Below are 27,241 nucleotides of genomic sequence, written 5' to 3'. Positions count from 1 at the left end.
CCTTACTTATCAAAACAGACAAGATGGGATTTCTGTCAGTTTAGGGAAGGGGTTCTGCTTTCCCAGCTCATTTGAGTGACATCAACTTTCAGAATAAGGCAGAGTCTACCTCGAAGCAGAGTGTCTAGGCTTCCTTTACAACCAATACGATTCTAGACAGTACAGTGACTGAAATCTAGAGAGCTATTCAGGTGATCAAAGGTAGGTGATTACTGTGGGATGCAACAAATAACTCTTCTGTACCTAATGAACAGCAGTGATTAGAGAGGCAATTAATCTGGTGACACATTAACATCTAGGGCAATTTTATATACTGTGAGGTTATTCCACCTGGCTGGTTCAAGTCTCCTCCAAGTCTTGTTGGCTGTCAGTCATGCTTCATGTTATTACCTCTGAGAGTTTAGGGCATCTCAAACAGGATGAGATACCTGTATGTGGTTAGTTGAACCTCATCTGCTATTTCAGATTGAATTCAATAGGAGTTTAGATCATCCAGATCTCATATTGCTGTAGATGTTTAAATGTAGATGAACAGATTCCTATTCAAATCAACTAAGATTTAACTGATCATCTTGAGCTTGACTTTTATGAGAATTTAGTATTACTTAAAATGTCCAAAAATATCTACCAAGTCTAGCATATGTTACTGTACTCTTGGGAGAGGTGTCTGGAAGTGTTAGTGGAAGCTGGAAGTAGAGTCCAGGACATTGCAAAAAAAGTATATGGACAGCTGAACTGAGCTCTTTACCTCCCTTTACATATATGGAAGGAAACATACACCTTGGAAGGCATTGGTTTATCAATTTAGATAAATGTAAAATAAACAGAATAGAAAAGGTGTTCTGCATACCACCACTTACTGAGGAACTGTTCTTCAAAGACCTCTGTTTGTCTTATTGGTTATAGTAGGAACACAGAAAAATCAACTTAGATGTAAACTATATTTTCACATACTTCAAAAACTGAGTCTAATCCCATCCATATTTTATAAACTTTCCTCATCTTCCTCTGTTATTGGCCCACTACCTTTGTTTACTCTGGTTGTGAAAAAAACCCCCAGAAATAGAAAGTAAGGATATTTCCTTTCTGCTTTCATGTGGATAACCTTCTTTTGCCTTCACATGACAATCCATCAACTACCATAGAGAGTTCAAAGGTAAATGTACAAATTGTTTTTAAACTTTCTACATTTTAAAATAAGCCATCAGAATTAGAGGTGCTGTGTAAATTGCACATTAAGCAAGTACATAGGTCTATAAGGGGCCAAATCATGCACAATGCAACAAACATATTTACATTTCGTTTCCTTCACTTTTTCTATAAAATTATTGGGCAATTTGGTATGTTTTAAGTTTAAATTTGCCTTTTGTCTTTTATACTGAATAGGCTTAAAGATGATCTTATGTCATCTCAGTCCAACAAACATGTAATATTTTAACACCAACCAACATTAATTTTTCTAATTAGAAAAAAAGAGTTTATTTTCTGTGACATGTAGAATTTCAGGGGTTCTTAATCAATCAAATAAAGTACATTATCACATTTGAGCAGAATAGGCTAGTTTTTAATTAAAGCACTATACAAAGAAAAGTCTAATAATTTATTATACTTGATGATTGGTAAAATGTTCTTTCACCGTTAACTAGCCTATTCATTTTTTTCTCTGAGAATGATTAGAGGCTACCAAGAAAAAACATCTTTGGCTGAAACATTAGACTTTTTAATATGTTTATCTTCAATATTTACTTTTAATAAAATCTTTATATTCTTTTCAAAAAAATGTAGTGTGTATAAAACTGAGAGATCTAGAACATCTGTTCCTCTTTCCTTAGACCAAATGATACACTTGAGCAAGTTTGAAGACATTAGTCCAAATTCAAGAGCTAGACTGGCATGCCTCATGAAATGAGATAAACTCATCATTAGAGCCATGTGATAGTAATTCATGGACTGATTATTAAATTAGCCTGAATATTTTAATCTTGTTGGGGACAGGAGCTATTTTTACTAAATACTGGAGTACAGAGAGATGCGTGTCCTTAAAGCCCTGTTTTCTGAAACCTGTGAATATCTAGCATGATCAAGGGTGTTTGTTGTGGATCTCTGAATCAGACAGTCTTCTAGTAAATTTCCTTTGAAATTAATATGTCATAAGAGACCAAAGTCCTAAATCTATGGTTTTTTGCAATCTAGAAGAATTAAAATTAATCTTTAATTGAATAAAATCCAGGCTATTTCGTAGGAAAGACACACCTTTCCTTTTCATCTTGCTTTTCACTGAGCTGTTCCAGGCAGTTAGCAATACTAGAGCAACTCCTCTGGTTAGATTGCAAATCTCCTTCTTTCTTACCACCATGGCTGGAAGGCTGTTTCCTAATATAGGCTCTTTCCTTTTCAGCAGGTTCCCAGGGTCTTATCCTGGCTACAGTCTCATTCATTTGTCCACTAGAGTCATCTTTCCAGGCTACCCAGAGACAGCACCTGCTCAGAGGAAAGGAGAATCTTATTAGCAAAAGATTCTGTTCCCATCTCACCTATGAGAAAAGTGTTAGGGTTTGGTTCATAAATAGACTTCTAATTTGAGTTATAATAACTAATATATAGGACAAGATCCAGACTGCTTGTTTCCAGAGCCAATTTAATTGTTCTGACATTTAACAGAAAATGACAGGTGCAAGATAAGTTTATTCAGATTTTATAAATTGAGGGATTATGTTCTCTATGCAATCACTCCAAAGAAGTAAGAGTTTCTGAGGCTGAATAGGGTTCAGTCAATAAGACTAAACAATATAAAATCATATGTACAGAGAGACATTTGCCTTTTTGCCCTTCTCTGCAGGTTAGTAATCTGATAAAGGATGTGCTTATATAGTGATGCAATTAAGTTCTTGATCCGAAGTTTAATCAGAGCAGACCTGCTAACACATCAAATTTATGTCCATGTTTGATATGTTAACATACACTAAGCCTGTCTACACATAGTCAGTTATGGAGTCTAAGCTGGGAGATGGAATCTAATAGCTGAAATTCATCAAGGAACAGCTTCTTAAATTACTTTTAGTTCTGAAAGACTGTGAGCAATTCAGGTTAGTTCAAACAAAGAAAAAAAAAATACAATAAAGCTCATAACCAAAAAGGTTTTCCTTTTGGGTTTCAACCCATCAGTTTCAGTGTCTTAATTGGAAGTGGTAGCTAACCAAGTAAAAACTTACCTAAACAAAATAAGTAAAAAGCTTCCTAAACACCACTCAGCTGGAAGTCTTTGAACTGCAGACCTATTATGGTTTTTTTATCCCTGCAGCAGGAAGGGTGTATTTAATTTCAGATTCTGAGTGCTATCAGTTTATCTGCAGTGCAATGCTTACCTTTCAGAGAAGCTCCAAACTGTACCATGTTACATTTTATTAGGTTGATGGTTCAGTGGGTAAACCTCAAATGGAAGATTTAGGGCCTTACTGAAATAACTGCATAAACATGTCTTTAGAGCTGGTTCCTCCTTCTGAGGACCCATACCTTGGGCTTCTCATGTGAAGGCACATGATTAAATGAACAAACTTTTTCTGGGTCAGAAGACAAAAAGAGGATAATGTAGAAATGCCCACCTTTTGTACAGTAACTATGGAACTGATTCAAAGTTCCTACTAGCAGAAACTAGAGGATGCAAAAGGCTAAGGGACATCTTCCATCTCTTCAGTTGAAGTTGGATCGTGGTGAAGCCAGGAGGCAAGAGAAAGGGATTGAAAGAAGAGAAAGCAAATGAAAAATAGCCATAGGTCAGAAATTACTGTACTGTTGCAAGAAGGAAAAATTGCAAATTCTTCTCCTGTTGATTCTTCTTCCCTTTTATTCAACACCTAGCTAATATTAAAATGCATTTCAGGGAACAATATTTTTTGTATCTAATTTGTTATAGTATAATGTAATATTTTATAAGAAATTGAAATTCAACTCTGATAATTTAGTCTGGGTAGAATGCAACTGTGATCAATGGAATTGCTAATGGTGGCTGGTCTTGCTGGCAGAGAATTTGAAAATTAATCAGTAAACAATTCACTTAATACTCCTGTTCTCTTTTAGGCCTCACAAAGTAAATTTAGCACCATCAACTTGACTCACTGGCTTCAGCTAGCTTACGTCAAATGTTTAAACATGTAGGTAGGTGTCTAAGTGATAAGATAATTACAAAGGAATATAAAAAAGGGACAACCTGTCAGTGTGACCTAGGATTTTTCTCCCAGTTTGCTCGTGAAAGGATACAGAAGCAAAGAAACTTTACTGGTTAGCTTTCTCAACATACACGAATGAATGGCTTTGGAACTTCTCAGATGAAGTCAAGCATAATGTTTTTAATGGTACCAGGTGGACTTCTCTTCCATGAACTTGTCACATTCCTTTTTAAGCTCATTTAGACATCTGGCCTTCAGAATATCCTGTGGAATTGTGTTGCTTAGTTTAATCACACATGACATCTAAAGAACAACTTCTGAGAAATGGTCTGTCTTTTACCAAATGGAAATCCCTTCCAAAGGAGGAAATTTCATAGTTAGGGCTAATGTCTATCATTAGATCAATAACCTATCCGGAAAAAATAAGACTTATGTGTGACTGAAGCCCAGTATTTTTATTTGTTGGTTTGTTCACTTCTTCCCAAATACATTGTTTGGTTTAGTTACCTTTCCCATAAACCTTAACTTGCATTTTTACTTAGACAATTGATTACATTTAACAAAAATACAACTATGACTCTTAGTAAGCAATACTTGAAAATACTCTATTTCTGAGGTTTGTGTCCTGATATTTCAACAGATGGATAGAACTTGGTTTCCCATTCCCTGGAGACTCCCAGCTTTAAATGGGCTTCATCAACTGTCATTTCTTATATGAAGCTAAATCAAAGAATCACAGAATGGTTTGGGCTGGAAGGGAATTTAGACATCATCTAGTTCCAACACCTCTACCATGGACAGGGACACTTTCACTAGATCAGATTTCTCAAAGGCCCATCCAGCCAGGCCTTGAATACTCCAGGGCTGAGGCATCCATAGGTTCTCTGGACAACCTGTTCCAGTGCCTCACCACCTTCACAGTGGAGAATTTCTTCCAAATATCTAATCTAAATCTACCCTATTTCAGTTTAAAGCCATTACCCTTCTCCTGTCACTAAATGCTCTTGTAAAAAGATCCACTCCAGCTTTCTTGTCGGACCCCTTCAAATACTGTGAGGTTGCCATTAGGTCTCCCTGAATCTTCTCTTCTTCATGTTGAAGAGCTCCAGCTGTCTCAGTTTGTCTTCAGAGAATATATGTTTCACATAGTGCTTTCTTTCGTTTTTGTTTTGTTTTTTTTTTTAATAAGATGCATCTAATTTTTAATTCCTCAGAAAATAATCCTCATCCTGTTGTTGGCAAAGGCCACATGCTATTTTGTAACTAACCTCACCCCACAGCTACTTTTTCACTTATAAGTAGGCTGGATTTAGCCCTGATTTTTGAAAATAAGAAATGTAATCAAATGCATTTTGTAAACATCAGATGTTTAATCCAGTTCTTCATATTCTGGCCAGAAGATTTTGCTAATAAGGAAACCTTGCTTAGAGACTAAAATGAGAAAGTACAGACAGAAAACCAACAGCAGCACAGTTCAACCACACAGTCCATTATCTACTAAAGGAAAGGATTTTTAATGAGACTTCCTTGACACTGATGTTCTTCTATCACAACCAGGACTGCTAATGTACCAATCAGACTGGAGCAATGTTGCTGCTAGCATTCTTCCTTAAAGAATACTTTTTTTTTTGTTATGCCCTGTTAAGTATTTAACAAGTTTGCATTGCACACAAATCCTTACAACACAGTGTAGTTTTTCATATGAAATAAATCAGCCTTCAGATGTCAAACGTGGTTCATTTCCATGAACATGCAATGTTTCTTCCAAATGTCAATATTAATGGGGATAGGTGAATGGGTGGCTCTAATAGTTTTCCTTTGTTGCCCGCTAGGAAAAATCTCTTAGTAATACAACATAATACCTTATTTTCCCCCAGTTATAATCCTCTAAGCCCAGACAATTAGGGTAACTAGCTCAGATGAGTATAGCACATAGAATGTTGCTTATACAAACCGATTTCAGTTGGTGGGTAATTAGGAGTTATGACATGTTTAATTTATTTAGTTATCTACAGAATTTAAGCTTTTTTATTGTTACTTGCCAGTTCTGAAATTGAACACAAAGAATATTGTGCTGGGCATATAACAATGAGAACTCATGCAGAACTGTATTGAGGAAAAGAAATATTTTAATTTTGTGCAATATTGCAACTATAGATGAGGCATACATTCTATACTGAAGTTCATTTTAGAAGAGTTTATGAAATACTTCCACTTAATTAGGTGAGTTCAATTTAATTTCAAGTATATATAGTGGATGCATGGTCTGATGGTTAAAGAATTACAGTAGTATGAGGTGTTACCAAATCCTATTTTGCTATGCCTTCATGCTAGGATCTTTGGCAAGTACTGAGACTCATGGGAGGAGTTATGCAAAGTCTAGGTACCTAATTTACATTAAACACATAGCAAACAAACTAGTAGTCTTGGAAATGGTAACTGGGTCTTTTCTCCTTCCCATGTAGCTGTCATGAAATATAAATAGAATACAAACTAAAATCAAACCAAATCGAACAACAAAAAACCATCAACTCAACAACTAAAAAAACCCAACCAAACCAAAACAGCTAACAGTGTGGGCTAGTTCTCTAACTTTGTTCCTCTTTCAGTAACTTCATCTTTTTGCTGCATCTCCCTGTATCTACCTGACTGAAAGAAGCGAAAATGTCTCTGTCTGGTATAGCACAATGGTAAATTCATTTTCGTAGGTGCAAGAAGATTTGATTTTGAACACTATGAAAAGATGAAAATACTAAAATCCTGGCTCTACATTAATCAGGAAGGGTCTTATCTTATATTCCTTCTAGAACTGTGTACTGTATTACAGTGTGATCTCCAAGAGCAAAAACTCAAGAAGGTTTCAAAGGCCTTGAAAAGGTCCAAGACAATCTCTCAGGCCACAAAAATATAAACACAGATCATATATGGTCATATAAGAATGAAACTTTAAGAGCTAGGGAGAACTCACTTTAGAGTACAACAACAAGAAAACAAAATCCATACATCTAACATCTGTAATGAATCTCTCATATGACAAAATGTGAAGGAGATAACATATATCTACGTCAAAGTCTGCCACAGCTTCTACCAAAATGGAAAATGGAAGAAGAGAGAGGAATTGCTGAAGTATTGTTTCTCTCAAGTAAGGACACTTTGCCTGATCTATACCACTGCTTACCTGCAGCAGGTCCTTGCTCCTCCTTAGCAGAAAATGCTGTTCTTTCAGTTGCAGTTACATTTTGTCTAAACAGAGATAATCAAGGGTTAGTGATAAAATATATATGTTTTTATCTTATTTGATTTAATAGTAGCTTGCATCTATGTTCTCTGTCCATGAAGTGTATAGACTCTATTTTGTTTACAGCTTTTTTCCTCTGACTAAACTGACAAATACTCTTTAGGGTACTTTTTCGACAACCTTTATTTTCCTGAAATTCTGAACTCCTAAGTTAAGTATCTAACTATAATTTTTTCCATCCTTCAATTAGATTTGAAGAAAGCATTCTGAATAATGCCAGTATTTAAGCTCCCTCTTAGGTGGTTTGACTCCTAACTTTGACTACCATACTTACCTTAAAAGATTGGTTTATTTTCTGCTTTCTTCTGGGAATAGGCATCAAAGCCCTTCTTTGAGAGTCTGGCATTTCAGACCACTCTTAAAGAAAAGACGGGTGGATGGAAATGCCCTCCCCCCACATTTTTTCTAGAAATCAGTGCTTAGGACATTTGCTTGGAAAGATTGAATTCTTTGCTTCAGTGAGTCTTACTTGATGCATAGCAGAGCAAATTGCACAAGCAGGAATGAGAAATGCCTGCCCCAGAAATCCTTGTAGCCTGTTTCTTATTGTGTTCACTTGGGACATGGTCTTACATCTCATCTTGTAGAGGAGAGACTTTGGCCTAGATTACCATTTTGGGAAAGTGTCCCAAACTTCTATAAGGAAAAACCACGTTTGGGAATGACCTGTTGCTAGTGTTTTCATAACTATCAGCATGTCTGTCACTTCACATCTGGCACATGAGTTTGTGAATGATGCTAAAACATAGCCAAGAAGTTGAGCATTCAGGTTTATCCGGACATCGTTGATGAAGATGACTAGAAACAAGCACTTACATCAGTAAATATCAGCATAAAAGGGGACTAGTCCTTCATTCTAAGAACAAATAGCTTATTAACTTGCATCAATTCTACCAGGAACTATGTCTCTCTGTAACAAATAAATCTCCTCGGAGCAGAAGAAACCGGATACTAGATAAAATCAAAGAATTAAGAATTGTGGGTGATCAGGTTCCTGTGTAGAAGTTTATTTCCTCAGTTTCTTTTTTTCCTAAAGTAACTGTGACATACGTGCTGACCTTAGGGAGTTATGACTGTGGAGCAAGTGTATTTATTTAACTATCTATCTGCACTCCTTTCTTGATTTTTTTTCCATATAAAATGTCAAATACTCGGATACTTAGTGGGATGGTTATTGAGACTAGCTGTGGCAAAATAGAAAATGCAATCTGCTAATTGGCCATTCTTCATTGTCTTGTTGGCAGTTTTGTATTCCAAAATACTTAATGACTCTGAAGTCAATGGAAGAAGTTCTTTGAACATTTAGGATGGGATTTTTTGATTCTGTGATTCACCTCCACTAATAGAAGATGTATAATTCCAAGCCATTTTGGTATCTAAAGTGGACTTCAACTGCTCCTTTAAATTCTAAGTACTATGACCATCAGGTCCTTGGTATCTCCACCTGAGCAGCCAAAATAAGCATATCTTTTGGCCTTAATCTTTGTCTTTTAGATTTACTCATTTGTAAAATGAAGACAGTAATTTGTACATTCCACTGGGCAAAGTAGAAAAGTATTTCTGGTATCTCACAACTTGGAAGTGCCTTCATGTGTAACCTTAACATTCTTCCAACATGGTGTTGTAATAATGGGAATAAAATGTAGCTTTTGCTACCATAACAAGAACCTTGAAGTCAAACTTCTACTGCTTGATCTCTGTCTCTTAGGGATTTGTTTGTAATTTCAAACTGCCTATAGTTCATTTCATAAGCTCAAGGTAACAAACAGACAAGAAAGAAATTAAAAACTGAAGGTACTTATCACAGTCTTGAATCTTTACTCTGTGTTTCTATCTTCCCAGACAACAGTTTCTGGATTTTCGAACCTGTTTTGAGCTACTATAAGCTTCAGCTCATTATAACATTAATTTTTGATTTCAGAACTTGGACATAAAGCTTTGTTTTTTCTTTCTGTTTCATACATTTGTTTCTGCATTTTGGCTAAAAAGTTTTTTTAATTACCTGAAGGAAAAACCTTGCTCTGACATAACTGTTCCATGTTGTTTTGATCTGTTCATGTGTACGTCTTAGTCTCTTCTTTTTCTGGCAATGTGTGCTGAAATGTACTACTGATATGGTTACGGGGAATTCATCACTTGATGCTGTATCTTTTTTATTTTTTGAGAGCATGAAGGATTTTAAGAGGCTACATATTCAATGCAGCAGCAATAATCGCCCTGCTGAATATGATAATATTTTGTGATTGTTACATGTTAGACAGGTACTTGAACACACACGACCTATTCATCTCAAAAAGCCCCCATATCTACTATAATGCTACAGCTTTTCACACTCCCCCTGCTGAGCTTCTAATGCAAACTATCACAGTGTGTGGTCTCTGCAACTGTAAACATGAATTCCTTTCTCATTTTGACTTTATATCTTTTATACTGATTATAATGATTCTCTGTCAGCTCAAAGCTGTCAATGTGCTCCTGAGAGGACTGCTAGTGGCAGCAAAGAAAAAGAAAAAGAAGAAAAAAGTCTTGGATACCTAAAAAAAAAAAAAAAAAGTGTGACCAGAATCAGGAAAAGTTCAAACATCTTTTACTGCTTAGTTTAATGTAAATGAAGATATATTTATATATGCTGCTCCTTTGCCTTTCTCTCTTTTTATTTTTTTTTTAATTAATCTGAATAATTTAACACAGGGAGTAGTCTCTTTCACTCCACTTCATATATTTTGGAGACATAAAGATGCAGACATCACACAGCCCATTTATCTCATCAGTTTCTGCCCTTGCCAACATCAGTTTGCATTCATTATATTCATCCCGCCCCATGTAATGTCAGAAGTGAAGCAGGTCTGCTTCCTTCTATTAGAAAACTTATCCACAGTTAGTATTACTTAATCGTACTTATCAAAGGCAAAGCACTGATAAGAATGTCACATTCTTTTTGCACAGAAGAGGACATTTTATTATTACAAGAAAGAAAATAATAATGTCACTGTGTAAAGTTACTATGTATCTCCTTCATCAGCCACAGCAGGAAGCAATACTCTATGTGGTAGTTTAAATCTTCTTCAGTGACTTGACAGCTTCCAACTGAGTAAAAGAGTCCATGTTTAGATGGATTTAAAGGACTTGAAGCCCAGCCTTCAACTTCAAGAACTTAGAATTGTGGCACAAGCACGTGATCTCAAGAGTCTTTCACACAAACCCTGCAATAGCAGTGAGTTGTGTTATAATAATGTTTCATGAGAAAGAGGCAACCATGTTGTTTTTTATGAGACAGAAGCAGTCCTTTCATTATCTAAAACACAAGTAATTTCAGGGAGTCCAGGTGTGGGCAATGTTTTTCTTAAAAATATTAATTTCTCTGTCAAAATGAAGGAAAAATGCAAGTAATGATGGTGATTCTGCTATAAACCTGTGACATTTAGCTATGAAAAGTTCTTAATATACTGTCTATTCCAGGAACAAAACTTGGCCATAACATATCCCACACTCCCAAACAAAAAGTATAGGAGGTAGAGAAGCAGTTATGTTGTTCTAGCAACAGTTAATGTCTACTTTCATTAATTACAGCAGGAATGGGAAGCAGACAGCTTATCCACTATTAACTGAAATAAGCAAGTGATCAATATGACTGTTAATTGCACAAAGAACAACGAATACTCTGGATGCCTTTCATAAGGTAACAGCTGAAGAGAATTTTTGTACTGCTACATTCTTCACTCCAATCATACTCATAGGCAAAGCAAGTGCAGGACTGATGCTAAATTTAATGCTGCTCAGTGATAATCAGGCCCTTCAAATATAATACTAATAGTAATGACAAGTACTGTTATATTTCCAGATTTATGTGAAATTATTGAAATGCTATTTGCTATCATTTTTGTACAAGGCTCATCCAGTTGTTTATGTAGTATGCCGATATTGATTCTAGACAGTGAAGTGCTTATAGGAAGGGCCCAGTGGCTAGTACATCTAACATCTCCAGTGCCAGCAGCAAGTGCCAAGTATTAGTGGCAGCATGCCAAGCCATCCAGTAGGCAGTTCATTTTTGCTATCCTAACTTTGTATTATTGTGGGGTTTTTAAATCACATTTGTCCTGAATATTTTTTCCCTAACACAGCATGCAAGAAAAACAGAGGTAGGTAAAAGTCTTTTTGAAGACTCTTTCTCAACAAAGAAAAGATACATCTTGTAAAGATACCACTCTAGAGTCATTAGATGCTGTTATATGTGATTGGTGCTGTGTCATTTAGCAAAGTGCTGCTCAGTGGGTACAGCAGCTGGTATATATGATTTTCTATACCACCTGCAAAAATATCCCATACCATATAATCAACCACCTGGATAAAAAGGAAAGGTAGCAAAGCACTGTTTATTATGTAGCAGCATCCATATTTTCCCTAAACTTGTGAGTACATAAACAGACTGATAGTACAAACATGTGTACAGGATAAGGTTTGTTAAAGCTTTTCTGTTCAATAAAGCATCTACTGCCTGCTGTTCACATAGTATTGAACAGATTTTCCTTATTTCTAATGAAGGTGTTTGGGCAATTTTCTGGCACAAATGAAGTAAAATTATGTACTTAAAATGTTCATTAAAAAAAAAAAAAAAAAGGCATTCAAACAGTCACCACCATTTTCCTGTAACAGATTGAAACCAACAAAACATACAAATGGAACCTCAGTGATGAATTGGTATCATTAGTACTGTCGGGATTACTCATTTGCTTAGAGAGATCCTGTCCAGTGGCAACATTTCAAACAACTGTTTTAACAACTTCTGATTAACAAGTTGACCTCTAACATTAACAAGAGGTACCTTGGATTATCACTGCTCAGCCAGCTCCCTCCCCAAAGTTCCCACTGGTATTATATTTGCAGTGACCACTGTGATTCATTTCCATGAAACTATAGCAGTTCAGTTGTGCTGAAAATCTGGTACTTGGTGTTCAGCACCAAATGCAACACGTCTTTTCATGACTTGATAGTACCCTCCACGTGGGCATCTACCTCTTTATTGTATTAGGATCTAACAGATGCAGGGAAAGATTTAGAAATTGGAGCAACCCATTTTGCCCTGATTAATTTCATTTCTCTTTTGGCAAATGTGGTGCTACCTAGTCTTTAAAGCAGTAAAAGAAATCTAAAACTTTATACGCAACAGCAGCTGACAGAAGCAAATGCTGCAGTCTAATAAACAGACAGAATAATCAGCTGGAGCAGAGAAGGAATATACTAAAAGACCATGGATTTCCATGTATTCTGTAACATTTTGGCATTGTGTTTAAGTTGTTAATCTGTAATTTATTATTGTAAGCAGAACCTGCATTAACCAGGTCTACACAAAATCAGAACTGAAAAATAAAAGGTCTTACATGAGAAACTAAAATATTTTCTTGAGTAATATCTTTCAGTTCAAGCATTTTGTGGACTTGTTTAGGTATCGGAGTGAGCCAGATGTAATTTTACTAAAGGCTTTGAAAGACATATAATCTGACTACATGAGGATTTTAAGCATCTGAGCCAAGTGACTGATTCATTAGGAACCCAAATTTTAATTGTCCAGGTGAGACTAAGGGGATCATACTGTAGTTCCTTGAGTGATGTTAGTTGTCTGCTGGAAGCATTTGTAACAAATGTCTTGTGGCTTTTGTTTACTTTTTATATTGAAGTTCTCAACTTTCTTCACAACTGATGTTTTGTAGGCAGTATCGTTTACTGAACCAATAAAATACCAAAGTATATTTGTAAGTAGACTAATTTTTCTTTCATTTTTACTACTCTGTTAGATTTAATTTTCCTTTGCAAAAATTATTTTTATGTTATAAAAATGAAAGCAATTTAAATAGAACTAAATAACAAAGAAAAAGTGTAGAAGGAAATGGAGTCTTTCACCTTCACGTCGCTAATTCATATCTGCTGAAGTAATAAGTAATTTGGATTTTTTACCATCTATCGGTTGTTTGAAGTCTGCATAAAATGATCTGAAAATCTCATTGCTGGCTCTGTTGGATCAATAAGGTCCTCATCTGTGATACCAACTATTAGTTTGGCCTGCAAAAGCAAAAAATTGGTGAAAAAAAAAAGATGAAAAAATGTTCTGCCAAGATCACTTTGGCCAGAAGAGAAAATAAATAAACTCAGAAAAAACCCCAAGAATACAAAACTTGTAAACTGAAATGGGGATAAAGGTTTTGGTGGACATAAACAGCATTTTAAGGACTATTCATTTAGCAGTATTCCATTAGAACAATATACTTGCATGGGCCTCAAAACTTCATAAACAGAAGACATGGAAAACCACTAAACATTATTGTGGAGAGGAAAAGCATAAGAATACCTACTGTTATCCCACCCTTAGGAATAATAGTCTATTAATTTAGAGTAGTAACACCAGTTCTGTGTGCCTGATTTTAGAGAACTTAGAAGGTATGCTTTCCTGAAAGCTCTTGTTAAGCAGTTAATGGAGAATGAAACCCAGATAGTCACATATTTAGAAACTCAGAGCAAGATCTGTCACAGAAGACCGACAGAGAGAGAAAAAAATAGAAACAAAACCAAAACCTAAAAAAACCCTCATCCTGAACAGTAAACCTGGCTTGTTACTAGGTTTATATATAGTCATTGTATAGCTTCAAAGAGAGATTGATTTTTCAGGATTGTCAGCTCAATATCTTACCCCAGTGAAAAAACATTTCTTCAGGAATTAAAAAACAAAACAAAACAAAATGAATAGTACTAAAACACTAATTAAGTTTGTTTTCGAATTATGTTAATTAAACTACAAAGAAAATGCAAATCTAGAAGTCTCCAGAAATTCTAACATTTGTGGTGTAATACCACGACTGGTAGTCCCACAGCAATACTTCCATTGCCCCCCAGAGAATACCATATTAGTAGTTCACAAATGTGCATTAAATTAATCTGTTTGATCAGTAAATGTTTTCTATTTTTTGGTGAGCAGGGGTTTATTTTGAACTCTACTCTGTGGGATTCCAAAATTGTGGAGTAATGCTGCCATTTGAGTCACAGAAGTAAAGTGAGCAAAAATCTGTCACTATTCGTAATACTAAAATCATTGTTCAAGCCTCATGACATCAGCCAGCAAGATTCTCTTCATTTTAAGTAAGATGTAAGTACACTTATAAGTAGTGCTATTTCAGCCCACTAGAAATCTAAGAGGTCCCACTACAGCAGTATAACAGTCACAAGACTAGTGATGCAGCACTTTAGGAGCGCTTTGCCTGCCTAATCATATTATAAACATATTCATAGTGGTCCCATGGAAGTCCAAGACTGCTTTTGTAGTAGGGTACTTATGCAGTACAAATGAAGCTCACTTTGTCACTAAGGAGAGGCTTTTTAACATTTTCTTTGGCACATGGGACTCCTGTTACTACAAGTTTTCCATTATGTTTTTCCATACACAAACACCAACCATATACTTTATCAGATTGACCTTTGTTTGATACTAATTGAACAACAAAACAGGCAGGAACAAAGGCAAGCATCCATGAGGAAACACATGTGTATGTCTTTGCACTGTACTAAGCAAAAGCAAAAATAAAACAGCAGCAATTTCTGAGTAGAAGGGGGACATTCTTTCCATGTAAAAATGAACTCTCATTACATTAATTTTAATGGTTGTCTACAGCTATGTTAAACCCAGCTTATCTTTATTCACTCACTGGCTCAAGACCTCAGTCTATCTAAGGAAATCTGTTTGGAATAGACAGAAAGAATCAATGGTCTGTATGTATCAGTCCTCTTCTCTTTGTGTCCCTTCATCTCTTTAGCTTTATAAGTAATATAAACCTGGACTTAAATGTTCTTGGGTGTGGGAGATCCAGTAAATCCTGCCCAGGATACTCAAAAGTACATCAGGACTAAGTGTTAAAATTTTCCTCATAAAGGTCTCAAAAAAATAATAATAAAAAAAAATTAATTACTTATTTAGGTACTTGATGAAAGGGTGGGCTGTTAGTGAACTCTCTAAGACTCTAATTACTGTTAAATCTACAGTGTGAGTAAAGCTTTCTTTGCCTTTTGCAGAAGTAGTAGTTAGGCCTCACATGCTTCTTGAGTCCTTTGCTAACTATGGGTTACATACTGTGCATTGATTACTACCCTGAGTATTGATTATGGTTGCATTCACTTTTCAGATCTTGGACTATAAGCCATCAACTATTCGGGTTCTTTAAGGTTTTTATTTTTTTTATATCTGTAATATGTATTTCTGAGTATATAGTATATATGGTGTGTATTACTAAGAATAACAATATGCACATAGTAATGTGAAGTTATCCTAGTGTGCCTCCTTTCAGTACCTAAAAGTATCCTTGTGGGAGTGTCAAATTACGAGTGGGTAAAGGTTACAAGAATCGTAGAAGTTACGAAAGGAAAAACCATATTGTACACTCCCTTCTTCCTTCACGGACTTTATGTAGACAGTCCAGCTGGATTTCTTCTCTCCTACACGTTGATTGTATACTAACATATTTTCCATTAAAAAAGAAAGGATCACTGAAGTACCTTATTTTTCCAATATTGCCTTTAAATCACCCCAGATTAAATGTCAAAAATATAGCTGATGTAATGCATGAGATTTAATGTCAATGCAAGCAAGATCGTGAAAGTGGATGCTCTTGGAAAGAGTGTGGTAAAGAAGCTTTTATTCAGTGACTTTTCATTAATGAACCACCTGAGCTTTTGGAAACCATCACTTAGGGGCTCACTGAGCTGAAGATCACAGCACTGCAGAACCACAAATGGCCTAATTCCTATGGTTTTGTCCAGTCTCTTTCTGAACTAGGTCTCCTTTTTTGCTTTTTGTTTATCCAGTGGTCCCCACTTAGCCACAGACTTGTTAATCCACTTATTAAATATGCTACAGAATCATAGAATATCTCCAGCTGGAAGACACCCATAAAGATCATCAAGTCCAATTCCCTACTCATACACTATGTCAGAAGCAGGAGTGTAACCAATCAGAAAGATAGTTTTATGCTTTATCTTTATGAGTCATGATCTAAGGCATACCTGGAAAGCATGAGAAGTGGTTGAAGGTGTAAGTTCTATTCAGAATGGACTGAAGCACTATTTCAAATGCTGGTACACGAGTCCTGTACAGTTTTCAACAACTTGCCGTTAGTGTTTCCTGAAGTGCTCTCAGAACCCTACTGAGGTTTTCCCAATAACTTAGTAACACACACGCAATGTAGAAGATAAGGAATTGCGCATTCTCAGTTGAAAAGAGGGGTCTAAATAATTTGGCTACATAGATGAGACCACAGGTTGGAGGTATTGTGTGCCAGCAGCAGTATGTATATATATATATAGCTATGTGTATATATATATATATATATATATATATGTATGTGTGATATGTGTGCATGTTCCTGATGGGAATATGTCACCAACCTTCCTATTGGTTGTATCTGGGAGCAGGAAGCAGAAGCAGTCCTGAGTCTCTTGTATTATTGGATACTGGATGATTTTTGATATAAAAATAAAGTAAGGTAATGTGGTTTTTGAAGCTTACTAGTGAAAGAAAGGAAAAGTAAAATGAAACAAAAACTTTGTTAATGCTAGATTTTGTCCTGATTCACCACCCCTTTTCTCTACTTGAGTTATTTAGTCCTCTGTAAAATAAAGAAAATTATATCCTGTGGAGCTAGCAGCACTGCTATCTTCTTTTCATAATCACAAATAACTACTTAAGGTGCACCACAAATAGATTTTCAAGAACGTTATCCAAATGTGTGAGCATAATGAGACTTCATTACCTAGATAGGGTGAATTTCCCTACTCATTCTTCAGACTACACCTGGATTAATCCTTTCAGTGTGGTGCAGTTTTTGCAGCAATGCTAGAGCATAGCCCTAATTTAAAGAACCAATATTCTGCTGGAATGCTCTGATTCAGAGTTCTTTACTTGACACATGGGACTATGCTCTGTGCCCATTGTGCTCTATGCACCAGATACAGTAACTGTAAAATCACTGAGCATAAGCTCTTTCCTTCACTGTCTGGGGGGATGCCTATGATAAATTTTAAACTCACAAAACATTTCTCTAATATAGTAAGGGACCAGCTCCAGTGTCTTGACTAACCATTATCTTTCTCATTAAAATAATTATTGCGTCCAGTGTTGAATGTGAACTATTGTGTGTTATGACTGTGCATTTGTCTACAAAGTCATTGCGCTCTTGGAAGCTATTGTAGCTCATTTCTATAGGAAACCTTTTTATTATCTTGACTGTGAAGGGGAGTGGGGAAGAAGGGAATTCTGCCTTTCCCATATTCTGCATTTATTAAACATCATCTAAAAGAAAGCATTTTAAACATAAAAGCTTTTACATGCACTCTGCATCCAAGGGAACACATTTATTTTTTCTGCTACTTTAGCACTATGTATGTGGTGATGCTATTTTAAAAAATAGGTCAGTACCATTTTCAGCCTTAACGAAGACAGAACCATTTCACAGTGTGCTGGGGAAAGTATTGTCCTTGTATTTTCTTGCATTTCTTAACTACAAGAAGGTGTTGGTGTGTTTAGAAATCTCCTAATTTCATTATTATAAATGATAGAATTGACTGGACATGCTTCAGATTACTGTAATATCTTTCAGCTCCTACAAAGTCAGCACCATGAAGCCCTTTTAATCAGCTGAATTTTCTTATGCATTGTACTATATTGGTTAAATTAATGGTAAATCATGACAACTACTTGTGGTACTAATCTGTTTTCTGAATTATTTTTTTTTTTAATTTTTCAATGTAAGACAAAATTTTCAGGCTATACATCTGTGCATATACTCCAGTTACAGATAAAGTCAATTATTTGTGCATAGTAAGAAAGTTTCAACTTTTCCTTCCTTCAAATCCTCAAAATTCCAACTTGGGCTATTTTGTGTATCAGCTGCTCAAATGTGTCCATAATTATTTCATTCATGCACAGATGCTGTTTTACATTGTCTTACATCTATGTGTTTCATTCATTTTCTGCCTTTTCCCAGGACTGAAACTCTCTGAGATGAGGCTTATCTTGTTGTGCATTTAACACAACATGAAGCCATCATGGGTGGTGACATTTTCAGGGACAGACAAGGTGAAAAAGAGCTTTCCAGGGTTTTTTAGAATCATAGAATAGGTTGGGTGAAAGGGACCTCTAGAGGTCACTTATTCCAACTTCCCTGCAATGAGCTGGAACATCTTCCACTAGAACAGATTCTTCAAAGCCCCTTCCCTCCCCATCTCAAGTGTTTCCAGGGATAGGGCGTCTACTAGCTCTCTTAGAAATCTGTTTTAGTACTTCACTAACTTCATTGTATAAAAATTCTTTCTTGTATCTAGTCTGAATGTACTCTACTTTAAGACCATTGCTTCTTGTCCTATCACAACAGCCCTACTAAAAAGTTCATTCCCATCTTTCTTATAAGCCCTCTTTTGAATACTGAAAATGCTACAATCAAGTCTGCCAAAAGCCTTCTATTCTTCAGCCTAAACAACCCCAATTCTCTCAGTCTTTTCTCATAGGAAGGATGTTCCATTCCTCCAGTCATCTTTGTGGACTCCTCTGGACCCACTCCAACAGGTCCATGTCTTTTCTGTGTCTTTCCAGGGCTAGATTCAGCACTCCAGTTTGGTTTGCAAAAGTGCAGAGTAGAAGGACAGAAGCACCTCCTTCGACCTGCTGGCCATGTTTATTTTCATGTAGCCCAGGATACAGTTGGCTTTATGGACTGCAAGCACACATTATTGGGTCATGTCCAGCCTTTCACCCAACAGAATCCCTAAATACTGCTCTCAATCCCTTCATTCCCTAGTCTATATCGATACCGGGGCTTGTCCCGACCAAGGTGCAGGACCTTGCACTTAGTGTTGTGATCTTACACTTGGCCTTTTTGAACCTCTCAATGTTCCCACAGGCCTACTTCTAAAGCTTGTCTATGTCCCTCTGAATGACACCCCATCCCTTGGTGCCTTCCTCAAACTTGCTGAGGATGCACCTGATCCCACTGTCTGTTTCATTGTTGAAGACATTGAACAGTACTGGTCCCACCCAGTATGGACACACCTGGCAGACACCATTCATAACTTATCTCCATCTGGACATTGAGCCATAGATCACCTTCATTTTCACATGAAGGTACCTCATTCCTCTGAAGTTTTATTTCTGAACAGAGGATGTTGAGAGAAAAATCAATGCCAATATCCAGGTTGGGACTGAGTTTAACAGTAGCGATATTACTGTCCCAAACAAACAGAGCTGGTTAATGATATTTGCATGAGTGTCAAAAGGCCACAGGACACCCACTGCCTAATTAACAGAAATAGAGGTTATAATGACCTGATCTAGGTTTCACTGCCCACCTCTAAGGTATTTTCATTTTTCAGGCTATGTACTTAGACATTTGTAATTAAAAGGATCAAAGACAAATCAAGATGAAAATAGGAAAAAATTATAAATCTAAAAATAGTATAACAATGCATGGGTTATTTATTACTAAATATCAGTGGCTTTTAAGAAAACAATTATCAAACTAACCTGAAAACATACACTTATAATGACAATTAGAATCTGGATTTCTCACTTATATACTGTGTGTCTTGCCAACTTTATACTGGCCACAGGATGCCCAACCACTAGATTAAAAAAGTTGAATTACTTTTTACTATTTCATATGGCATGTAAATAAATAATTTGTGTTATACACAATGTGTATGTGAACGTGTATATGCATGTAGCTCTGTAAAATACACTGTAAATTATTTTGTTAATCAATTCACTGGGATGTTTGATTGAAAAAGGCTTCAGAGATTGGTTGGTCCAACCTCCCGCACTGAGGAAGGTTCAAAAATACCTTTAATGATTTTCATGTATATTATTAAAAAAAAAAAGATCAATATAAATCCATTTCAAGTTAAATCAGAAATTATGACAGCAAGTATTTTATTGCCTAACTGAACAACAAACCATCAGAGTAATTTAAACCAAGAAAAAGAAGCACTGCCCCTAATCTGTTAAAATGATGGAATACCGGTTAAATATTTAGAATCAATGTGTAGGACTATTCTGCTAAGTTTTAAGAGCAGTTCCTTTCTTCAACTGAAGAAAATATTTTCTTCTTTGTAAGTTTCATGAGAAACTGATTGTAAGTTAAACTGATTGGAAGTTAAAGAGGTAAGAGGTTTTTTTCTCTTCTGCTAAATGAGAGAAAAAATTAACCAAATAATTTGTGTAGGTTGGGAGGTATTACATGGTGGTTAGAGAAAATCAATCAGGCTCTGAAACACAGATGATACTTTGTTTTACCTAATAAATCCAAAACAAAATTAATAAAACCTTTTTTATTTTTATTTCTCCAGTGCATTTAAGAGTTTTGTATAAGTAATGAAAACCATCAAAAATGACACTTTAAATGCTTAATTTATTTTTATTTTCGTTTAAGTTTATTAGTTGGAATTTGTGAGTGAATGAAATTTTGCCAATATTTCCCAGCATATTAAAAAAAAAATAGAAAACAATAAATATTTACGCAGTAATGCAACTTCCGAAGCAAATGTGAATTGGCAAGATATATATTCCTGGATATCAAGTAGAAATATACTAGCCTAAACCTTTGGTAGGACAATCATTAAGACTTGTGAGGGTAGGATTTTCCTAACCTAACTCAGATATTTAAATTTGAGGGTCCTCATAATAATAATAATGGCCAGTCTTCGCGAGCGAAGATCCGGGGAAGGTCTTTCCACCTTCCAGCCTGCGCATTGGATTTTTTTAGGTGAGACACAGTGTGCGCGGTACTGAGCCCACCCTTTAATCCTAAGGTTCATCTGCCGGGGCCAAGCGAGCTTGGACGGTGGCAGCGAGGTCCTTAGGACGTAGGTGGGTTGCCTTTAAGGGCTAACGAGCCCCACCTGCCCGGGAGTGGCCCTGACCGGGAAACGAAGGGTCCTCATAAAGTAAATAGAAAACAACAGGCCCTTCTGGAAGACATGGTCTACATCAGAAATTATCTTTCTCCATGCCAACTGTGTTAAAGGGTTGGATTTCCACAAGTTATTTTTTTAAATGTATAAAGCAACTGAGAAGATTCCTACCGACATTTAGTTATTGATATTAGGGTTTTGAGGGGTGCAGATTTAGAGAGCATTAAAAGTCACAGATAAGTCTAGTTCCCTGCTTAAAACTGAGAGCAGCAGCAGCAAAGTTGCTTTGTATTTGCCCTTCTAGCTCTTGAAAAGTAATTTTCAGAGCTCTTCCATCCTCTCGTGGTGGGATAATAAAATGGAATCATGACTTTGCTTCCTCTCCCTCATAACATTTATAGTTTAGTTGACCCTCAAATGCTGCTTGTGGAGAAGGTTTTTTGGGTTTTGGTGTCTTTTTTAAAATGTTATTAATGACAGTAAGAAGGAAAAATTTTTGGCACAGAAACTGAAAGGATCTTTTCTTACTAGTCCTCAATGTAACCGAATAATCAAAGTCACAGAAAAGGAAGATTTTCCTCTGCTGTAAAACTGTCATTTATGACACCTGGGCCAAAATTCGACTGTCATTTAATCCAAGCTGGCATTAAAATATATTGCGTAGAGAGGAAAAGCAGACACTAGCAAGAGTTAATTCTTGAAACCTATAGCTCCTATAATATGTCATGCTAACACATATAACAAATTTGCACACTTGACTGGACACTTTCTGGTGGCTAACAGAATCTAACACCCTTTTTTCTTTGTCTGATTCATTGCTATTAGACCGGTTAGTTCATGTGTCTTTGTGCACACTCACAAATCCTCAATACTTTTTTTCCTCTTTCTAGGAAAATTCTTATTTATTTGCTATAATTTTCAGTATATATCTTATCATTTTTAAAAAAACACTTGTAAAAAAGGTTGTCTAATGAAAAAGACAACTAGTTTTCACTGCTATTTAGTCATAGTTTAAAGGGTAGAAATTTTAAAAAGGGAAGACTGAGGACCTTTTTCAGGGGATAGATTTCTATGATCTTTATATTACTACTTGAATGTGGTTGAGTAACATCATTGAAACTATTTAAAATATTCAAGTTAAGTGAGGTACAAGACTAAAACTCTAGCAAAACTGTTCTATATATATTTGTTCAATCCAGTGAGTGACTCTCTGTTTGAGTAAAGACTAAGGAAGATTCCCAAAATTTGGTGCCAGAACTGTGAAGAAAATGAAAATGAAATGCATATTATCAATGTGGCATGGTGACTAGAAGTATAATAAGCAAAATTTTACAAAAATAATATAGACTTTTAGACTATGTATTTTAGAAAAACATACTTCTTTTTCAGTTTTTACACTAGTATGTAAAATACTCAGGGTGAATTGTGGCCTTCATAAAATAATCCAGTGGATAATCTAGAGGGTTTCAACTGATTTGTATGAAATCATTCTACAAAGAAAAGTTTATTTTTAATTTTACATATACTTTTGCTATTATTTAGGTAGCAGCAAAAGTAATAATCGTGTTTACTTCTGTGAATTGCAAATACTGTGTCTCATAATCAAGGACTTGTACCTAAACTCTTGATGGAAATTGACTTTGTAAGTTAATGCAATCTCTTCCTTAGAATTCTTATAGAGGCTTGTAATTCAGCTTAGAATTCTTCTTCTTTTCTCCCCCCTCCCCCATCATTTCTTAGACAATAAAGAAATAGTCCTTGGTATTGAAAGGGAAATGTTAACATCATTTGCCATTAGTCAGAAGTGTAACTTCATTAAAGCAGAAGGCCATATAATCCCTACAGGAGCTCTCTGCAGGAAATACTTTATTCTTACTTAGCATATCTGTGAATTCTATCAGCATTAGTGTCTTTCACAATGTTTGTTTCTCTTGAATATTTATGAAGGACTGTCCAGTGACCCTGCTTAGCATCTCCAGGTTTGTTCTGCCTTAACAATCTCCCAAGTAGAGTGCAATCAGAAGACTTATTCTCTGAGCAATCAATATGGCAGAGGCCAAGGAAATGTCTGCAGAAAAGAGATTTCTATCAATGAAATGGAAGAAAGGAAACAAAATATAGGACTGGACTATAACTCACAAAAAACAAACCACCAAAACCCAAACACCTAAGTGACAACACTATCTCCTTTGTTAATCTTTGTGTAATCAGATCACTACATTATAATGTTCACCACAAAAACTCTCCACAGAAAAAAGAGGTAGTACATTTTATAACAAATTTGGAGAGCTTTGAGATCAGAGAAACAATGTTCCTTCATGACTTATTGATACATTTTAATTAATAATTTAAAAGTTTGTATTAATTCAACCAGGATCAGAATGTTTGGGGTTTTTAGCTCTTTTTTTGGCATATGTATTTTTAACTGTATTGTTGGAACCGTTCATTAAACTTAAGCACTCAGTCACTGCTAAGTTATGGGTTTTGTTATCCTCATGAAAATTATGTCCTTAATTCCCAATAATATGTAGATGTCCCAGACAGTGGTTTAGAATGTTGATGTAACACTAAACTACATATAACACTGTTGATATAACACTGCCATCTCATTGACTTTATAATCGTCTCACCGTCCATAGATTTTTTTTTTCCCTTGCAATTAATAGCATATTTTGTTACCTTGAGAGGTTTTTTGCTTTGAATTCCCCTGGAAGATTCGACACTCACCCGTTTGATTGTACATTTTTATTATTGTTGTTTGCTTTTAACTCTCACCATGAGGAACTATTCCCACCATTATATATAAACCCTCCCTAGATCACAAAAACTAATAGATAAATTGAAGATAATTATCAGATATTTGAAGATAACTCCTTTATGTCATGATGTATCTATCACTTCACCAACTGATCATATTATTAGCATCAGATTTTCCAATAAAAGTGCATTTTATATAATTCCCATTATTATTATTTTTTCTTTGTTTTCACAAATGGCAGAATTACCGAATTGGTCAGGTTGGAAGGGATCATAGTGGGTCATCTGGTCCACTCTCCCAGCTCAAGCAGGGTCATCTTAGTGCACACTGCACAGGATTGCATCCAGATAGTCCTTGAATATGTCCAGTCCAGTGAGGGAGACTCCACAACCTCCCTGGGAAATCTGTTGCAGTGTGTGGCCACCCACACAATAAAAAAATTCTTCCTCATGTTCAGGTAGAACATCCTTTTTCTAGTCTCTTCCTTGCTCCTGTTCCTTGTTCTATTGTTTGACACTCCCAATAAGAGCCTGGCTCCATCCTCTTGACACACTCCCTTCTGCTACTTAAACACAATGATGAGGCCCCCTCTCTGTCATCTCTTCTCAAGGCTGAACAGGCCCAGGTCCCTCAGCCTTTCCTTATAAGAGAGATTCTCCAGACCACTGATCAACTAAGCACTTCTCCACTGGACCTGCTCCTGGACCTCCATGCCTTTTTTGTACTGAGGAGTTCAGAACTGGACACAGCACTCCAAATGTGGCCTTATCAGGGTTGAGTAGAAGGGCATGATCATGTCCCTCAACCTGAGGTGAGGATGATGGGCCAGTAGTTCCCTGGGTCCTCTTTCTTGACTTTTTTGAAGGCTGAAGTGACATTTTCTTTCTTCAACTCCTCAGACATCTCTTCTGATCTCCATGATCTCTCAAATATGATCGTGAGAGGTCTAGTTGTGATGTTCACCAGCTCTCTGGGCACTCATGACACCAGGGCCAGGGTCACTGTCAGGGCCAATTTTGCAGATTAACTCTTTGGAAAACAGAACAAAATTCTTCCAGAAAATATTTTGTTGTGTAAAGAATAGCTAGCAGCACCTTGGACCATAGTCTAAAACTTTTGGAAACTAAAAACAACAGTTGAAAATTTTTTCATGTTACATGTCTAAGGTTACTCATATGAGCAGGAAAGACAAACCAAATTTAGGATATCACAGAGTATGGATGCATCTAACAAGAAAAATAAGGAGATGGACAACTTTATTAGAAAACTAATGTATTCCTTTCAATTTCCTAGAAGAGAATAAAGATCAAGTTAAAATACACTACTTCTTTATACTGTACTCTTTATAATTCCAAGCCCCATTCTGATCTCAATTTAGTTAAAATTTTTTTGAATGGAATTATTTTTAAGGTGACAAACAGTTACATGCATTTATAAAATCAGAAGGCTAAAACAATAGGTTTTTGACCTAAAGCTGGGGAATATTATTAGATTTCAATCCAAATATACATGGGTGTGTGCAGGTTAAAAAAGAATGGGAGAATTAGCAAATGCATGAGAGTGAGAATTTTGCCTGAGAAATCTGGATAACATAGAAAGCTCCAAGTGAGAGCTAAGGAAACTTAGAATTGAGATTAAAGTGGTTTTCTGCAGTTTGACTTTTGTTTTATTCAGAGACAAAAAAGTTTGGTATTCTTTGAAAACAGACACAGTTTTGACAGAAATAGCCCTGGTCTTTTCTTTTATTCTCCTAAGCATATTAGTTGGTAATTTTTTCTTACACATTTGGACTAAGGTGCTTTTTTTTCTGAAAACAGAACCTATATGTACCACTCTGTAATAGTATATTCTATATTTTATGATGATATATTTTATAATGACATAATAAATATAATTTTAATATAATAAAATCAAGCTTTTAGACTGATATAAATTAATGAAATAAACCAATTCTGATTTATTTAAAATGTAAAGGATTGTATACTATTTTGAGGGGGGGGGAAAATTTGACTCTTCATGACTACACTCTTGTGATGGTTCGGACTTGGCTCCCTGCCAAATGCCCGCACCCCCAGTAGCAACCCCCGCCCCTTCCCCTTTCCTTCTTCCCCCAGGGCAAAGGAAAAAAACTATGCAAATTGAAGAACCCCAAAATCAAGCTAGTTATATAAAAATATATATATTTGATGTATATTACAGTTAAGATGCTATGTACACAGCAAAAAGGAATCCAAACGCCCCCCCGAAGGGATAGGGAAAGGGGAAAAGGAACAAAAGGAGACAAAAAAAGGGACACCGAGCAGATATATGCAATCAAACCTGAGAACTAGTAAAATAACTAGTAAAACAAATCTCACCACGTCCCTTGGAAAAGCAGGATTGGCAGACACAGCCAGCACTCTCCGAACCCCCACGTGGCAGGCCAGTGGTCGCTGCAGGCCTCGGCCTTAGATAAGCGAGACCAACGCAAGGACCCACTGTTCCCGAACCTCGCCAGAAGAGAAGAGAGTGAAGACCTCTCCTCCCTTCTTATTTATACCCTGATTTACATAAAAATCGTATGGAATACTGGGAACACTGCCTCTTCCTTGGTTACAAACTGGTAACCAAGGAAGGCCTAGATTAAACCCACCACAGCTCTGTAAGACTTTTTTTTCTGTAACACCCAAAGGACTTAGCATAGAGTTTCAAAATTTCCTTAAGCTGTTGGTCTGTCCTACCACCCCTCAAAAATTTCTTTCTATATAAATCCTGAAAACTTTACGTGATGCTGCAGAACAGCCAACAAGTCATTTGAACAGAAGTCCACAATGCTCTTCACACCTTGGAGTGAAATTATCATTTGGGGTGACTGATTTTGTTTTGCTTGTTTACAAAGATGTACCCAGTCATGAAAAAAAATCACCCTTGTAGCATCTAGTTACAATTCTAACCACTATCCTTGTAGAACTTACAGTAATAGTAATATGATGAAGAGAAGGATGGCAGAAACTGGTAGATTGACTAATGTTTTTTTATTTTTAGATAACAAGTAAAAGATTTTGGGAGAAAGTGTCTACAAATGAAATCTTGCCTTCTCTA

General features: G+C 36.0%; 1 long non-coding RNA gene across 1 annotated transcript; it reads right to left on the bottom strand.

The window, feature by feature from the left end:
• Nucleotides 1-2,422: 2,422 nt before the first annotated feature.
• On the bottom strand, nt 2,423-26,642 carry LOC126648548 (uncharacterized). Its single transcript, XR_007630828.1, has 3 exons — nt 26,518-26,642; nt 7,345-7,409; nt 2,423-2,481 (listed from the first exon to the last, which is right to left on the bottom strand). It is a non-coding gene; the product is annotated as an uncharacterized LOC126648548 (long non-coding RNA).
• Between the last annotated feature and the right edge of the window lie 599 nt (nt 26,643-27,241).

This window comes from Myiozetetes cayanensis, unplaced genomic scaffold (assembly GCF_022539395.1).
Source record: "Myiozetetes cayanensis isolate MyiCay16 unplaced genomic scaffold, myiCay2020 scf5-8, whole genome shotgun sequence".
Taxonomy (NCBI): domain Eukaryota; kingdom Metazoa; phylum Chordata; class Aves; order Passeriformes; family Tyrannidae; genus Myiozetetes; species Myiozetetes cayanensis.
This window is presented reverse-complemented; position numbering and strand designations above follow the sequence as displayed.